The 18,115-nt window shown below is 31.1% G+C and overlaps 1 protein-coding gene across 3 annotated transcripts in view; it reads left to right on the forward strand.

Moving 5' to 3' along the window:
- Positions 1–13,948: 13,948 nt before the first annotated feature.
- The window catches only part of Nop60B (dyskerin pseudouridine synthase 1 Nop60B), a 581,533-nt gene continuing 577,366 nt past the window's right edge, over positions 13,949–18,115 (forward strand). For all 3 annotated transcript variants that reach the window (XR_013879118.1, XR_013879119.1, XM_080159066.1), the window contains exon 1: positions 13,949–13,987. The gene's annotated coding sequence lies outside the window, so the exon portion shown is untranslated. The remainder of the gene's footprint in view (positions 13,988–18,115) is intronic.

An 18,115-nucleotide genomic window follows, 5' to 3' on the forward strand; every position in this document is an offset into this window, starting at 1 on the left:
ATGTACACACCTGTGCTTGGATACAGGTATAGTTCACTAGTGGTTAATAATTACTCTACAGGTATAGTTCACTAGTGGTTAATGATTACTCTACAGGTATAGTTCACTAGTGGTTAATAATTACTCTACAGGTATAGTTCACTAGTGGTTAATAATTACTCTACAGGTATAGTTCACTAGTGGTTAATAATTACTCTACAGGTATAGTTCACTAGTGGTTAATATCTACTATACAGGTATAGTTCACTAGTGGTTGATAATTACTCTACAGGTATAGTTCACTAGTGGTTAATAATTACTCTACAGGTATAGTTCACTAGTGGTTAATAATTACTATACAGGTATAGTTCACTAGTGGTTAATAATTACTCTACAGGTATAGTGGTTAATAATTACTCTACAGGTATAGTTCACTAGTGGTTAATGATTACTCTACAGGTATAGTTCACTAGTGGTTAATAATTACTCTACAGGTATAGTTCACTAGTGGTTAATAATTACTCTACAGGTATAGTTCACTAGTGGTTAATAATTACTCTACAGGTATAGTTCACTAGTGGTTAATATCTACTATACAGGTATAGTTCACTAGTGGTTGATAATTACTCTACAGGTATAGTTCACTAGTGGTTAATAATTACTCTACAGGTATAGTTCACTAGTGGTTAATAATTACTATACAGGTATAGTTCACTAGTGGTTAATAATTACTATACAGGTATAGTTCACTAGTGGTTAATAATTACTATACAGGTATAGTTCACCAGTGGTTAATAATTACTATACAGGTATAGTTCACTAGTGGTTGATAATTACTCTACAGGTATAGTTCACTAGGTATAGAAAATAGGATAGATAGATAGAAAATAGTTTGATAGATGGATGGATAAAAAGATGTGTGAAGGAATTGATAGATTGATGAATGAAAAATAGATGGAACTACAGATTAATGAATAGAATAATATAAATGAATAGATAGATAAATGTATTATATTTGTTATTACCTAATTATTAGAGCTCATGCTGCTCAATTTTCTTACAACAAAACCATTCAGTATTAAGAACACATTGACAGAAGGACAGACATACAGAAGAACAATTTGTAGAGTCGCATCTACTCTATGATTTATATTTGTTGGTATGGCTGTCAATATGAATATAATGTCTATTTATCTAAGGATCTCTGAAGTTTCTATGCAAGTGCTCTTTCAAGATTTTGTGCTTTCCCTTTAAGTGCCTGTCGAGCACATGAGCCCCCCCCCCTCCTCCTTCTTTCTTTTTTTAAAATAAATTGAAAAATAATGAGTATTATATATCTCTCTTATGCATAACCTAAGGCCCTGACCCTGCGTTGCTACCAAGTACCCAAAATATCCAAACCTTACCTAAAGTAATAAAAATAGGGGTAGGCGAGTTTTTGTGCTCAACAAGGCACTTTCAGGGAAACTCCGAAGATTGTTAAGTCTTACCACTGTTTTTTTCCGCTCATAAGAATTTATTTATAATTACAGAATTATAGTTTTCTGTTCTTTTATACAGAATATTTTGGCATCGCTTGAAGAAAATTTTCACTTTTTGTCCCTTATCTAATTGTTCTTTGTAATTTGTTACAATTATGATTTTCTTTGTTTTTATAAATTAAACATTTAGATTCCTGTAGTGATCAAATACAATGTGAACAACAGTTGCTCAATAATTAACATCAATTGAAAGATGTACAAGAGTTCGAATCTCTGTTCAAAACGCGTCATAACAAAAGACGTGTATTGTAACAATATTGGGGAAATATCTTGGCTTAAAACGGGTTTACTCATCAACATGCATAGAAAAAACTTTAAGTCGAAGATTTCCAATCAAAGGGTTGGTTGTCTGCGATGTTTGATTGTTAATTGCTTAAGGTGTGGAATTAATTTTCAAGGTTTGGATGAATAAGTACAACTCTATCAAGCTATCAATCCTGGGAAAGGAATGCTTAAAGTAAATAATGTCAATATTTTGCGCGTTTCGGTGAATTATAAATAATTATGTTAATATATACTTGCAGAATAAAGCTTAAATAAAATAGCCATAAATTCTATTTGTATCTCTAATATTTACACGCTACCGAAGGAGAAGTTTGAAACAATATGAGAAGTTTTATACCAAATATCCTTTTAGTTTTCCCTAAAAAGTATTCATTATTAAGACGAAATGCCTTTTTTTTGCTGCAGTTTTTTGTTTTGAAAGTAAGCTGTTAATATCATAAACAAGAAAACATTAAAAAATAGGATATGGATAGCAGTAAAATAGCCTTAAACTATCTTTAAAAATATAAATATTAAATAGCCTAAAACAATACTGAAACCTGCATTAGAAGGGTATGGTAAACAGAAATATAGCCTAAAACCATCTCAAAATTAATATCTAAATATTAGATAGTCCGAAACTATATAAACTTCAATCTATTCAGTAGTTATCGAAATCTTAAGATACAGAAAAAATATGTATAAATATTTAGCAAGAAAATCTAAACACTCAATTTAGGCATACATATTCAAAGCTATAGATTGTGGCTTTATTTTATTAGGTTTTATACATTGATAAACATTTCAAATAAAAGCTTTGGGTCAAAGCTACCGCTGTTTATCATCATTTACTGAATACGCTTTTAGGGTTGGGACGATAATATTATCATTAGTAGCGCAGCAATAAGTAGCCAACAATAATCTTATAACATAAACTATTAATTTTTTTTGGTCTGAAGCTAAATATCTCGGAAACTAGCAGACCGAATAAATTACACTTTTCAGGGAATCTTTATAAATATCTTAGGGTGGTTTTATGCTATTTTCTTGACCGCCCCTTCGGTCTCCCCTATAATATAGAGGCGAGGCAAATAGTAATTTATATGTAGAGGAATAAATACCGGCTATAGCAGGGATTTTAAGGGATAAGACAATGAACGAAAAACTGATGTACACCCCGAATGATGATATAAAAATTAAATTATTGGTGGAACTGATTTGACACTAGTTCAATGTCAATTCCAAGTTTAGAGATATAAAGTATAATTGAGTTTTTTTTTCTGCTATAATAAAGATTTATTAAAAGCGAAACTTTTTACAACTTTAGACTGATCCGACCGTCCATTCGTTCGTAGTAGACGGCTCTGATTGTTTTTAAAGCATGTTAGAATCGTAGTATCAATTTCAAATTTTGACTTAACATTCCTGAAAAAACATGTTCGTTTGTCTGACTGACTGATTTGTTAAGCTTTGTTTTATGGATGATGTAATTTTTATTTTCTGGTACTAAAAGGTTTTTGAAAATGAAATTTCCGTAATAAGCCTAAAATATACCAATAGATATTTATATTAATGTACAATGTACATGCATTTTTACGTATGTACACAAAGTTACGCTTGCAAACAAATAATTCTGTGTATGTCTGTGTGTGTGAGTGTGTGTGTGTGTGATGTGTCGCTAAAAATCAAAGGCCTACATGGGATTAAGTATCGTATATAGCTTTATTGACTTACAGATAGGAACATAATTTATCAAAAACAAAATAAATAAAAAAAATGTCCCATTTTAAAAATTATATTGGAGAAAAAGTTTCCAAAGATCATAGAAATTTCTCACAAAAAAAACAGTTGACTATTTCAAATAGCAGCCAAGAAAATACAAAACTTATTTTACGAATGGCAGGTCAAACTGACACATTGAATCGTAAAGAATTCGTAATAGGGATAATATAGTTTAGTAATTTTATTGTATGAAGCTAAATATCTCGGAAACTACTGTTCTGAATTGATTTAAATTTTCTGTGAAGCTTTATAAATGTATTGGGCTAGTTTTAGACTATTTTCCTGACCTCCTACTAGTTGTAAAACAAATCTTTTAAGCTTACCCCAAAATTATATAGTCACGTTCTACTGTTTATTTATCAGAGTAAACATCCCTTTCCCTAATATTTGATTAGTAAGCATCAGGTCGTATTGTTTACTTTTCTCAGGCTAGCTTGTTCAGAGTCCATTGCAACTAAAGCACAGTCTTGATTGATTAAATAATTGAATGTCTATGTGCAGAATTTATATTTCTCAGACTAGCTTGTTCAGAATACCTTGAAGTTGCAATTCGTTGAGTATTGCTTAATTAAGTAATATGATGTCTATGTGTAGTGTTTATATTTCTCAGGCTAGCTTGTTCAGAGTCCGTTACATCTATAGCCTAGTAGTAATTCGTAGAGTATTGCTTAATAAAGTAATAGAATGTATTTGTGCAGAATCTATATTTTTCAGGCTAGAATGTTGTCCATTGAAGTTGTAATTTGTTGAACATTGCTTAATTAAGTAATAGGATGTCTATGTATAGTGTTTTATTTCTCAGGCTAGCTTGTTCAGAATACTTCGCAGTTTGTGATTTGTTGAATAATGCTTAATTAAGTAATAGGATGTTTATGTGTAAGGTTTATATTTCTAAGGCTAGCTTGTTTAGAGTCCCATACAACTATAGCAATAGCATAGTTGTAATTAGTAGAGTATTGATTAATTAAGTAATAGGATGTCTATGTGGAGTGTTTATAATTCTCAGGCTAGCTTGTTTAGAGTCCCTTGCATCTATAGCCTAGTTGTAATTCGTTGAACATTGCTTAATCAAGTAATTGGATGTATGTATATGTGTAGTGTTTACTTTTCTTAGGCAAGCTTGTTCAGAATACTTTGCAGTTGTAATTCGTTCAATATTGCTTAATTAAGTAATATGATGTCTATGTGTAGTGTTATATTTCTCAGGCTAGCTTGTTCAGAATACCTCGAAGTTGCAATTTGTTGAGTATTGATTGATTAAATAATCGTAGATAACACATTGGTTAAAGTTTATTAATGATGTGATTTATAATATCTGAAAATGCTATGTAATATGTTTATCATAACTAAACCGATTTGAAAATAAATATTGATTAATTCAAGTAAAAGGATGTCTATGTGTAGTGTTTATATTTCTTAGGCAAGCTTGTTCAGAATACTTTGCAGTTGTAATTTGTTGAACATTGCTTAGTTAAGTAACAGGATGTATATGTGTAGTGTTTATATTTCTCAGGCTAGCTTGTTCAGAGTACCTTACATCTATAGCCTAGTAGTAATTAGTAGAGTATTGCTTAATTAAGTAATAGAATGTCTATGGGTAGTGTTTATATTTCTCAGGCTAGCTTGTTCAGAGTCCATTGAAGTTGTAATTCGTAGAGTATTGCTTAATTAAGTAATAGGATGTCTATGTGTAGTGTTTATATTTTTCAGGCTAGCTTGTTCAGAGTCCCATACAACTATAGCATTGATATAATTCGTAGAGTATTGATAAATTAAGTAATATGATGTCTATGCGTAATGTTTATATTTCTCAAGCCACCTTGTTCAGAAACCCTTGCATCTATAGCCTAGTTGTAATTTGTTGAATATTGATTAACCAAGTAATATGATGTCTATGTGAAATGATTTTATTTCTCAGGCTAGCTTGTTCAGAATACTTTGCAGTTGTAATTATTTAAGAATTGCTTAATTAAGTAATAGGATGTCTATGTGTAATGTTTATATTTCTCAGGCTAGCTTGTTCAGAGTACCTTGCAGTTATAATTCTTTGAGTATTACTTAATTAAGTAATATGATGTCTATGTGAAATGATTTTATTTCTAAGGCTAGCTTGTTCAGAGTACCTCACAGTTGTAATTATTTAAGTATTGATAAATTAAGTAATATGATGTCTATGTGAAATGATTTTATTTCTAAGGCTAGCTTGTTCAGAATACCTCGCAGTTGTAATTATTTAAGTATTGATAAATTAAGTAATATGATGTTTATGTGTAGTGTTATATTTCTCAGGCTAGCTTGTTTAGAGTCCCTTGCAGTTATAATTCTTTGAGTATTACTCAATTAAGTAATATGATGTCTATGTTTAGTGTTTATATTTCTAAATTCTCAGGCTAGCTTTTTCAGAGTTCCTTACATCTATAGTCTAGTTTTCATTCTTTGTGTATTGGTTATTCAAGTAATATGATGTCTATGTGTAGTGTTTTATTTCTCAGGCTAGCTTGTTCAGAATACCTCACAGTTGTAACTCGTAGAGTATTGCTAATTAAGTAATAGGTTGTCTATGTGTAGTGTTTATATTTCTCAGGCTAGCTTGTTCAGAATACTTTGCAGTTGTAATTTGTTGAATATTGCTTAATTAAGTAATAAGATGTCTATGTACAGAATTTATATTTCTCAGGCTAGCTTGTTCACTGATCAGAATACCTTGAAGTTGTAATTTGTTGAACATTGCTTAAATAAGTAATAGGATGTCTATGTGTAGTGTTTATATTTCTAAGGCTAGTTTGTTCAGAGTCCATTGCATCTATAGCACAATCTTGATTAATTTAGTAAGAGGATGTCTACATATGTGTAGTGTTTATATTTCTCAGGCTAGCTTGCTCAGAGTCCCTTGCAACTATAGCTAGTTGTAATTTATTGAGATTCGATTAATCAAGTAATTGGATGACTATGTGTAGTGTTTATATTTCTCAGGCTAGCTTGTTCAGAGTCCCTTGCATCCATAGCCTAGTTGTAATTAGTAGAGTATTGCTTAATTAAGTAAGAGGATGTCTATGTGTAGTGTTTATATTTCTAAGGCTAGCTTGTTCAGAATACCTCGCAGTTGTAATTCGTTGAATATTGCTTAATTAAGTAATAGGATGTCTATGTGTAGTGTTTATATTTCTTAGGCTAGCTTGTTCAGAGTCCCTCGCAGTTGTAATTATTTAAGCATTGCTTAATTAAGTAATAGAATGTCTATGTGTAGTGTTTTTATTTCTCAGGATAGCTTGGTCAGAGTCCCATACAACTATAGCATTGATATAATTCGTAGAGTATTGCTAATTAAGTAATAAGATGTATATGTGTAATGTTTACTTTTCTCAGGCTAGCTTGTTCAGAGTCCCTCGCAGTTGTAATTATTTAAGTATTGCTTAATTAAGTAATTGGATGTCTATGTGTAGTGTTTATATTTCTCAGGATAGCTTGGTCAGAGTCCCATACAACTATAGCATTGATATAATTCGTAGAGTATTGCTAATTAAGTAATAAGATGTATATGTGTAATGTTTACTTTTCTCAGGCTAGCTTGTTCAGAGTCCCTCGCAGTTGTAATTATTTAAGTATTACTTAATTAAGTAATAGGATGTCAATGGGTAGTGTTTATATTTCTCAGGCTAGCTTGTTCATAGTCCCTTGCAGTTCTAATTCTTTGAACATTGCTTAATTAAGTAATAGGATGTCTATGTGTAGTGTTTTATTTCTCAGGCTAGCTTGTTCAGAATACTTTGCAGTTGTAATTTGTTGAACATTGCTTAATTAAGTAAGAGGATGTCTATGTGTAATGTTTATATTTCTCAGGCTAGCTTGTTCATAGTCCCTTGCAGTTCTAATTCTTTGAACATTGCTTAATTAAGTAATAGGATGTCTATGTGTAGTGTTTTATTTCTCAGGCTAGCTTGTTCAGAATACTTTGCAGTTGTAATTTGTTGAACATTGCTTAATTAAGTAAGAGGATGTCTATGTGTAGTTTTATATTTCTCAAGCTAGCTTGTTCAGAATACCTCGAAGTTGTAATTATTTAAGTATTGCTTAATTAAGTAATTGGATGTCTATGTGTAGTGTTTATATTTCTCAGGATAGCTTGGTCAGAGTCCCATACAACTATAGCATTGATATAATTCGTAGAGTATTGCTAATTAAGTAATAAGATGTATATGTGTAATGTTTACTTTTCTCAGGCTAGCTTGTTCAGAGTCCCATACAACTATAGCATTGATATAATTCGTAGAGTATTGCTAATCAAGTAATTGGATGTCTATGTGTAATGTTTACTTTTCTCAGGATAGCTTGGTCAGAGTCCCATACAACTATAGCATTGATATAATTCGTAGAGTATTGATAAATTAAGTAATATGATGTCTATGTGTAGTGTTTATAATTTTCAGGCTAGTTTGTTTAGAGTCTCTTACAACTATAGCCTAGTAGTAATTCGTTGAGTTTTGATTAATGAAGTAATAGGATGTCTATGTGTAGTATTAATATTTCTCAGGCTAGCTTGTTCAGAGTCCCATGCTACTATAGCCTAGTTATAATTCGTAGAGTATTGCTTAATTAAGTAATAGAATGTCTATGTGTAGTTTTATATTTCTCAGGCTAGCTTTTTCAGAGTCCCTTACGTCTATGGCCTAGTTGTAATTAGTAGAGTATTGCTTAATTAAGTAATATGATGTCTATGTGTAGTGTTTATATTTCTCAGGCTAGCTTGTTCAGAGTACCTTACATCTATAGCCTAGTAGTAATTAGTAGAGTATTGCTTAATTAAGTAATAGAATGTCTATGGGTAGTGTTTATATTTCTAAGGCTAGCTTGTTCAGAATACCTTGCAGTTGTAATTATTGAAGTATTGCTTAATTAAGTAATAAGATGTTAATGTTTAGTGTTTATATTTCTCAGGCTAGCTTGTTCAGAAACAACTATAGCATAGGTGTAATTCATTGAGTATTGAGTCCCTTACAACTCTAGCCTAGTTGTAATTTGTTGAGATTCGATCAAAAAAGTAATATGATGACCATGTGTAGTATTAATATTTTTCAAGATAGCTTGTTCAGACAGGTTTAAAGCTAGTTTTGAAATCAATTAATAGAATGTCTTTAGTCTATTATTAATGATCTTAAAATCCTAACGAATTGCTATTAATAACTAAATTTTTCAATTGCAAATTATCATTATTTAGACAAGAAGTGTTTGTTTGTATAATTGACATTTTACAATTGCATGCTCAAATTGATAATTTTTATGATAATTTATCAGGAAGGGAGGAGACATTGAACTGAAATTAAACTAGTCCTCAAAGTTTTTATTTGTATGTTTAAATTTTGGGGCCTCTATTGTGTTGTACAAATTAGCAGTATCCAAACTTTTACATCATTAATATTAATATACAAAAGGGAAACTCTTTGGCGTGTGTATAATTTTATTGTCTATTGTCTTATACCTTTAATCCATGTAATTAATTAGAGCTTTCTAGCCTTTTCCTTATCCCTCTCTCGCGAAAGGCATTATTTTGTGTGTGTGTGTGTATATAAAATAATCGATATATTATTACTTGGATGTTGCACCAGATTTCCACGTACTCTGATTAAGTGATGCTCGCAGTTGGCTAAAATAACGATACCCACAATCCACCCCGTCAATCCATCCCCTCCCCTCCTACTGAATGAACGAACTAACCAATAAATGAGGACCATATTAGCAAGCTAAATTGATGACAAAGTTTCCCATGGCAATATATCCCATATATTATATATCTATTATAAAATGAATACCATTACTATATAAAAGAAAGTAAAAGGTAATTCTAGCTTTCTAAAGAATAGGATATCATAACAGCTATACAAGTTTTAATATAATGGGATACTCTTTTTTTTAGTTTTGTAAATAAATATATTTCTTTTTATATTTTGTTCATAATGGTTTTATATTAGAATTTATATAGATCTTTAAACCATAGCAACTCTACGATTTGCTTTACTTTGATTGTTGTAATCTTATTAAATAAATTTAAAAATAGGAAGTTTTCTTGTCTAAAAATACAGTTCTGAATTGATTGTACTCTTAGGGAAACTCTCTGCATGTCTTGGGGTGGTTCTAAGCTATTTTCTGTCCTCCATTGCCCTCCCCTAAAGGCTTTGGACAAAGCTACTAGTCTATATAAAAAAAGTAGTAAGTTTTTCAGGAAGAACTCATATATAGGAAAGATTATATTATATTTTCTTAAAGAGAAGCTAGGGGCGCAGGCGTATTTGTAGGATATATTTTAAAAATAAATATCAAAGACAACAGTTGTAATGAAATATGTGTTCTAAATATGACAGGGTCATCTAGGGTTAGCTTATTTTTTTTTAGGGGGGGGGGGCTTTATGGGTTATTTGTTAGATTATTTATGTTTCAATAGCTGTAAATAATATCTTTTTTATTCCCTTTTATTCTTTTGCTTTCTTTCCCTTATCCCCCCTTCCCCACTACTCTTTAATTTTTCGCTCTCTCTCTTTCTTTCTTTTTTACTTTTTGTCCGTAAAGGATAGCTCTTATTGCCAAGTTCGGTATGTTAGAATTGTCAAATTAATTTCAAACTTGGATGATGATTCCTGTACCAGTTAGGTACAATTTTGATTCTTTTTCCTTTATTGGAATACTTTTTCCTAAAACGAATATGTTCAATGTAATACTAATAAGCAAGGGTTCACTATAACGAAGTTTTAAAATGTAGTATATCATTATTAGGCATCATGTATTAAGTAATTTGGCATAGTTTTACATAATATTGTGTTGATATTTTTAAATCATGTTGAATAATAAATAAAGAATTTTATGGGGTATTCGAGTAAAGATTGAATTATCATCCATTGCCATTATATTTCTATTTTCTGCCTATTTTTCTTAATATGTTTCTAATTCTATGGCTGTTTGTTTAAACCTCTTAGACATCCTGTCTCTTTCTTTCTTTCTCTCTCTCTCTCTCTTTCTCTTTCTCTCTCTCTCTCTCTCTCTTTTTTTCTTTCTCTCTTTCTCTTTTTTCTAAACAGCCGTTGTCTCGCATGACCTCTTTTATAAATAATGAACTACTTACCTAACCTAATATCAAATTATTAGATCTTAAAACAGATAAATACAAATATTGTTTCCTTTTTTAATAGATGCGAAGCATCAATTTCTCTCTCTCTTTCTCTCTCTCTCTCTCTCTTTCCCTCTCTCTTGCTCTATGTCTCTCACTCTTTTCCCTTCTCTATATCCATGTCTTTCTTTTTAGTAGACAGTCTGTCTCTTTTATCTCTCTCTCCTCTTTCTTTCTTTCTTGTCTTACTCTCCCCTTTTCTCATTGTTATGCATGACCCGTTCTATAAATAATGAACTACTTAACCTAACCTAATATCAAATTACAAGATCTTAAAAAAGATAAATACAAATATTGTTTCCTTTATTAATAAATGCGAAGCATCAATTTCTCTCTCTCTCTCTCTCTCTCTCTCTCTTTCTCTCTCTCTCTCTCTCTCTCTCTCTCTTTCTCTTTCTGTTTCTCTTTTTCCTTCTCTTTATCAATATCTTTCTTTTAAGTAGACCGTCCGTCTCTTTTATCTCTCTCTCCTCTCTCTTTCTTTCTTACTCTCCCCTTTTCTCATTGTTATGCATGACCCGTTTCTTAAATAATGAACTACTTAACCCAACCTAATATCAAATTACTAGATCTTAAAAAAGATAAATACAAATATTGTTTCCTTTATTAATGAATGCGAAGCATCTCTATAAAGGGTAGCTCTTTAATAATTTCTCTCTCACTCACTAACTCACTCACTCACTAACTCACTAACTCACTAATTCACTAACTCACTTACTCACTCTCTCTGTCTGTCTCTTTCTCTCTAACGTTCTTCTTTATTTCTCTTTTTGCCTGTCTTCTTTTTAGTAGACATATTGTCTTTTTCTCTCTCTCTCGCTTTCTCTACCCTTTTCTCATTGTTATGCATGACCCATTCTTTAAATAATGAAATACTTAACCTAACCTAATATCAAATTACTAGATCTTAAAACAGATAAATATAAATATTGTTTCCTTTTTTAATAAATGCGAAGCATCGCTATTAGAAGTTTTTCTACACTTTGTTTTATTTCTCTCTCTCTCTCTCTCTCTCTCTCTCTCTCTCTCTCTCTCCCTCTCTCGCTCTCTATATCTCTCTCTCTCTCTCTCTCTCTCTCTCTCTCTCTCTCTTTCTCTTTCTCTTGTTCTATCTCTCTCACACTTTTCCCTTCTCTATATCCATGTCTTTCTTTTTAGTAGACATATTGTCTCTTTTTCCCTCTCTCTCTTTCTTCTCCCCCTTTTCTCATTGTTATGCATGACCCGTTCTTTAAATAATGAACTACTTAACCTAACCTAATATCATATTACTAGATCTTAAAACAGATAAATACAAAGCATTGCTATAAGAAGTTTTTCTACACTTTGTTTTATTTCTCTCTCTTTCTCTCTCTCTCTCTCTCTTTTCCCTTCTCTATATCCATGTCTTTCTTTTTAGTAGACAGTCTGTCTCTTTTCTCTCTCTCTCCTCTCTCTTTCTTTCTTACTCTCCCCTTTTCTCATTGTTATGCATGACCCGTTTCTTAAATAATGAACTACTTAACCTAACCTAATATTAAATTACTAGATCTTAAAACAGATAAATACAAATATTGTTTCCTTTATTAATAAATGCGCAGCATCTCTATAACAAGTTAGTTTTTCAATGCTATTTCTCTCTCTCTCTCTCTCTCTCTCTCTCTCTCTTTCCTTCTTACTCTCCCCTTTTCTCATTGTTATGCATGACCCGTTCTTTAAATAATGAACTACTTAACCTAACCTAATATTATATTACTAGATCTTAAAACAGATAAATACAAATATTGTTTCCTTTTTTAATAATATGAAGCATCGCTATAAGAAGAGGGTTTTTCTACCCTTTTTTTATTTCTCTCTCTCTCTCTCTTTCTCTCTTATTCTCTCTCTCTCTCTCTCTCTCACTCTCTTTCCTTCTCTATATCCATGTCTTTCTTTTTAGTAGACAGTCTGTCTCTTTTATCTCTCTCTCCTCTCTCTTTCTTTCTTACTCTCCCCTTTTCTCATTGTTATGCATGACTCATTCTTTAAATGATGAACTACTTAACCTAACCTAATATCATATTACAAGATCTTAAAACAGATAAATGCAAAGCATTGCTATAAGAAGTTTTTTCTACACTTTGTTTTATTTCTCTCTCTCTCTCTCTCTCTCTCTCTCTCTCTCTCTCTCTATCTATCTCTCTCTCTCTCTCTCTTGCTCTATGTCTCTCACTCTTTTCCCTTCTCTATATCCATGTCTTTCTTTTTAGTAGACAGTCTGTCTCTTTTATCTCTCTCTCCTCTCTCTTTCTTTCTTACTCTCCCCTTTTCTCATTGTTATGCATGACTCATTCTTTAAATGATGAACTACTTAACCTAACCTAATATCAAATTACTAGATCTCAAAACAGATAAATACTAATATTGTTTCCTTTTTTAATAAATGCGAAGCATCTCTATAAAGGTAAATCTCCTTATAAATTTTTCTATTTTTATGTCTCTCTCTCTCTCTATCTTTCGAACCTTCTTTCGCTACCACTTTTTTATTCAATCTTTTGAGTCTTTTCTTTTTATTGAATTGTAATTTGTTTACTTATACAGTAGTTGTATATATTTCATTGTTAAGAACAGACAACCCCCTCCCCCTTCCCTTAAATTTATTCTATTCCATGCACTCTATTATGAGTGCTGCCTTAGGTATATTAGCATTAGAGGACTCTACTTACATTTAATTTGTTTAATTGTAAATAGTTCCTTTGTTATCCTTATGTAAAAAGTAACAGGATGTCTGTATGTACAGACGGATATCGCCTACCGCTAAATCGATATGGTTCTCCTTCACACTGTAGTTTCCTAAAAATCCTGGTATAAATAATCCTCTATCTCTAATAACTTGGATAATAGTATAAGTAACAGGTCCCTAAAGGGCATCAACATATGAACGAACGAACAATACAAATAAGGTGTTTCCACTTTTTAACTAGAAATTTAAATTGTCATGATTAATCAAATATCTATTTACCACACTATTTGCATCATCACAAAAGGTCAAAATAATAGCCTAAAACCGCGAAAATCATTTATGTAGCTATTTCGAAAAGTACAGACTATTCGGTTCAATATTTTCCGAGATCTTTTGCTTAAGATAAACAAACTTTTCTACTTTATGTTGACATAGGTTATATAGAAGATAAAAGTTTCTAGTTGTAATTCTTAATGCTGGTCATTATGTCAATAAAATATCAGGCAGATTGCATTAATAATGTCAAAACGACCAAGCTAATATTGCTTGATTCACTTCTACAAGAGACAAAATGAATTGAAAATGATTGCTAAAATCGAAATATATCTTTATGTCTTAGAATAGTGTAATTTTTTTAAATTAGGTTGAAAAACATACTAACTTTAAAATATTAATAATGTGTCAATTAAGTCTATTATTTAAAATATAGTCGACGTTGAATCTTTAATATGTATGTCAACTATATGCCTTCCCGTTTAGCCAGGTTCTACCTCAATAGGTGAAAATTCTAGTTACAACAATATTTTTGAGTTTTGCTACTTTGTTAAAGATTTTTTTTTGTGGTTTGCCTGAAACACCCAGAACAAACAAATACAAGATGTAAGATGTGATGGAGAGAGAGAAAGAGAGTAAGGTCAAGATTTGATGACAGTAGTTCGAAATCTCGGATTTTTTAAAACTTGTTTTGTTCCCCCCCTTATTTTTGTGCATTAACTGGTGTTTATACAAATGCGCCAATTTCAAATCCCCTACCTAAAATTTTTTTATAATATTTTTTATTAAAACTCAAATTAAAAAGTAGAAAGGCGGTTGACTTATCCCCCTCCCACTTTAATAATACCTAAAGGCTTCTAGGGGGCGTTGCCCCTAGTCTATCTTAAAATAAAAGCTATATCTTGCATTATTTTTTTCAATTAGGTGTTTGAACACGAATTGCATATAGTAAAAATATTTTTCTTTTTTAATTGTTATCCTAATAAGATAAAAGTTATACTTAAAAATTGTTTTAATAGTTATCATTATATTTTGCATTTTTAAAAAAACACCAAAATTGACCAAAATATGCGTATATATTTTGTACTCACTTGCGTCATTTATATTTCAGATTTTATTTACCCGTCATCCAAGATTTTAGGATTGGGGGGAAAGTTTGAAGGGTTGGGGGGGGGGGGGGAGAGAAACATGATCTGAATCTAGCCCCTTAAGATCGTGAGAACACGAGTCTTAAGAAGCACCCACGCTGTGGGCTTTATACACAATACCAGGGATCTTAAGGGACAAGACAACAAATGATAAATTGATATACATCCCCAATGATGATATTCAAACTCCACTTCTATAAATTATAATTATTGGTTGAAAATTTTGGACACAACTATATTGAACCAACCAATTAAAGTACCCAACGTTATTGAGCTGACGAACAAGATAATGCAGTCATAAAACTTTGGGTACCAGTGAAATTTACACTCCAATGTCATCTCCCTCCATGATACAATACACATATGCTTGAATGTGTGTATGTGTATGTGTGTGTTATCCTTATCTAAACACACACATGTGCCAAACAAACTAATTTATAGAGCAGCTTGCTAATAACCCCACACTTGTAAAATGGAAATATTGTGATTTAGAGATTATACCTGTCTAAATAATTTACTTATAAAAATGCCTAATAAAACCCTTGTTTATTGGGCAGTTCGTTCTTCCAGTATGGGGTAAAGGGGGTGGATAGAGTTATCGGTTTTTTAGCCAGCTGCGAGCACCACTTCATAAAAATCTAGTGCAACATCAAAGTAATAATATATTAATCGAAAATAAGAATAAGTATTTAAAACTATTTTTTCTTTAAATAAAAAATGATCTTAAATAAGAATAAATGTTTTTGCTGTAATCATATTCAAATGGGAAAAACGAAGAACAAATTCATAATTGAAGTTGGAGTTTTTCACTGGCAGATAAGTTAGGGCCCATTTCTTTTTAGTAGCGAAGCTACTCTATAATTCACTTTGTCCGTCCGTCCGTCCGTCAGTCAGTCCGTCCGTCCGTCCGTCCGTAACGCTATGGGGGAAATGGGATTTACTCAGCTCCTATAAAAGATAGAATGCTGAAATTTTTTGACAACATTCCCATCATTAAGGAGCACAATTGACTATAAAACATCATTGGCGTTCGGACCGATTTTTAGCAGGTTTTAGGCTATTTTTATATTTTTCACATTTTTCTCCATATCTTCAGTGTTTATGGTCCGATTTTCAAAATTTTTTCAGTTACAGATATCAAAATTAAATTTCCCGTCGTTTAAAGGAACAACCATGAAGGCCAGACTGCCTTTTTAGCAGGTTTTAGGCTATTTTTATATTTTTCACATTTTTCTCCATAATTTCAGTGTTTATGGTCCGATTTTCAAAATTTTTTCAGTTATAGATATCAAAATTAAATTTCCCGTCTTTTAAAGAAAACAATCATGACGGCCAGACTGCCTTTTTAGCAGGTTTTAGGCTGTTTTTTTATATATTTAACATTTTTCTCCATATCTTCAGTGTTTATAGTCCGATTTTCAAAATTTTTTAGTTATAGATATCAAAATTAAATTTCCCGTCTTTTAAACAAAATAACCATGACGGCCAGACTGCCTTTTTGGCAGGTTTTAGGCTATTTTTATATATTTAACACTTTTTTCCATATCTTCAGTGTATATGGTCTGATTTTCCAAATTTTTTAAGTTAAGGATTTAAAAATTAAATTTTTTGTCGTTTTAATAAAACAGCCATGACGGCCAGACTGCCTTTTATCAGGTTTTTGGCTATTTTTATATGTTTTACATATTTCCCCATATCTTTGTTTATTTTGATGCAATTTTCAAACTTTTATGGTATTTCAGTATCAAAATAATTTTTCCCATTGTTATGAGCATCTTTAATATAATTTACTTTGACCATCGCCATCATGCAAAATAAAACAAGGTTTCATGTTTATTTTATCCAATAAATCTATTCTTGATTTTAGTAAAAACCTTTTAAATCTACCTGTATATTCCCATCGACGATTTTTTGTGCTTCGCTACTTATGGATGTTGTCATCCTTGTTTTTGTATAAAATGTAACGTTAAAAAGTCCTTTCCGTAATATTATTGGAAGACCAATACTTAAAAAAAAAACTTTGCACGAGTCATGTAATGGGTTTAGGCTATTATTATATATATTCTGCCCCTAGAATACAGAGCCCTTAGATGCTAGGTGCGTAGTAACTAGTTTTAACACCCTTGAAAATTGGATAAGAATACTGCCTAAAGCTTCCCAAGCTATATAACTCATAAACACATTCTCAGGGTAAGGGATAATTATTTATATAAAGAAATGAGAAATTTAGAAAATCGGTCTTTCTTTTATACATATAAAACCATCAATAATCTGTATTTTAAAAGGTGTCTTAATTATTAATTAATATTGTAATTTTTAATTTTCTTAATTTACATGACTTTGATCGATGTCTGTCCTGTTTAGAAGCTTAAATGCTCTACAGTTAAGAAATGGTTGACAATTTTGAGTTAGGTTTGTCAATTTCATGTTAATCAACAGTTTTTTTTATATCATCAAGAGCTTGCTTTATCAAAAATAACCAACAAACTTTATCTTTCATAAACCTCGTTTACATTATAATTTTCCCAAACTTTTTAATTATTTGCAAAACAGTAATTTCTTATTATCAAAATGTTGTTTGCTTTTCTTGCTTAACCTATTCACTTGCTTGATTCACTTCTTGAAGAGGTGTGTACTTCAGACAAAATTGTCCATATTATTAAGAATGCATATCCAAGTCCTTGTATAGAAACTAAAATAAACAAAAGCCAAGTAGTTGTGAACAATAGAATAGTAAATATAGATGGCTAACCTAGTCACATAATCCGTCAAACTTAAAAATTTTATTCTAGCAGACAAATACCTTTATTTATTTTTTGCTTTATACGGTTTATTCCAATAATACGATAGATGAAATATTTAGACGATATACTTTCCCGAAAGCTTTAACTTTATTCTAAGATATTTAACTATTCATAGCTGAATTATCAAATTTGTTTTTCATATGCTTCACATTATACGAGGGAAGAAATTTTAGAACACAGTAATAGTGTCTGACTGATTATGACGTAACAAAAAAAAATAGCCAATGAGAGGCCGTTATTGACCAATGGTAAAATTCATTGTGGCCTCTCATTGGCTAATTTTTTTTGTTATGTCATAATCAGTCAGACACTATTACTGTGTTCAAATTTTACACGATATAGGAAAAGCTTAATCCTACAAAATGCGATTTTCGTAATAAAATCTCTAACTTTTTTACCAAAAATATAACCGGATGTACCTCCACTGTTCTCCTATTGGCCTATTGGCTAATTTATAGAGTATGTAT

The sequence above is a fragment of the Acartia tonsa genome, chromosome 4 (assembly GCF_053477335.1).
Source record: "Acartia tonsa isolate MP-2025a chromosome 4, ASM5347733v1, whole genome shotgun sequence".
NCBI lineage: Eukaryota > Metazoa > Arthropoda > Copepoda > Calanoida > Acartiidae > Acartia > Acartia tonsa.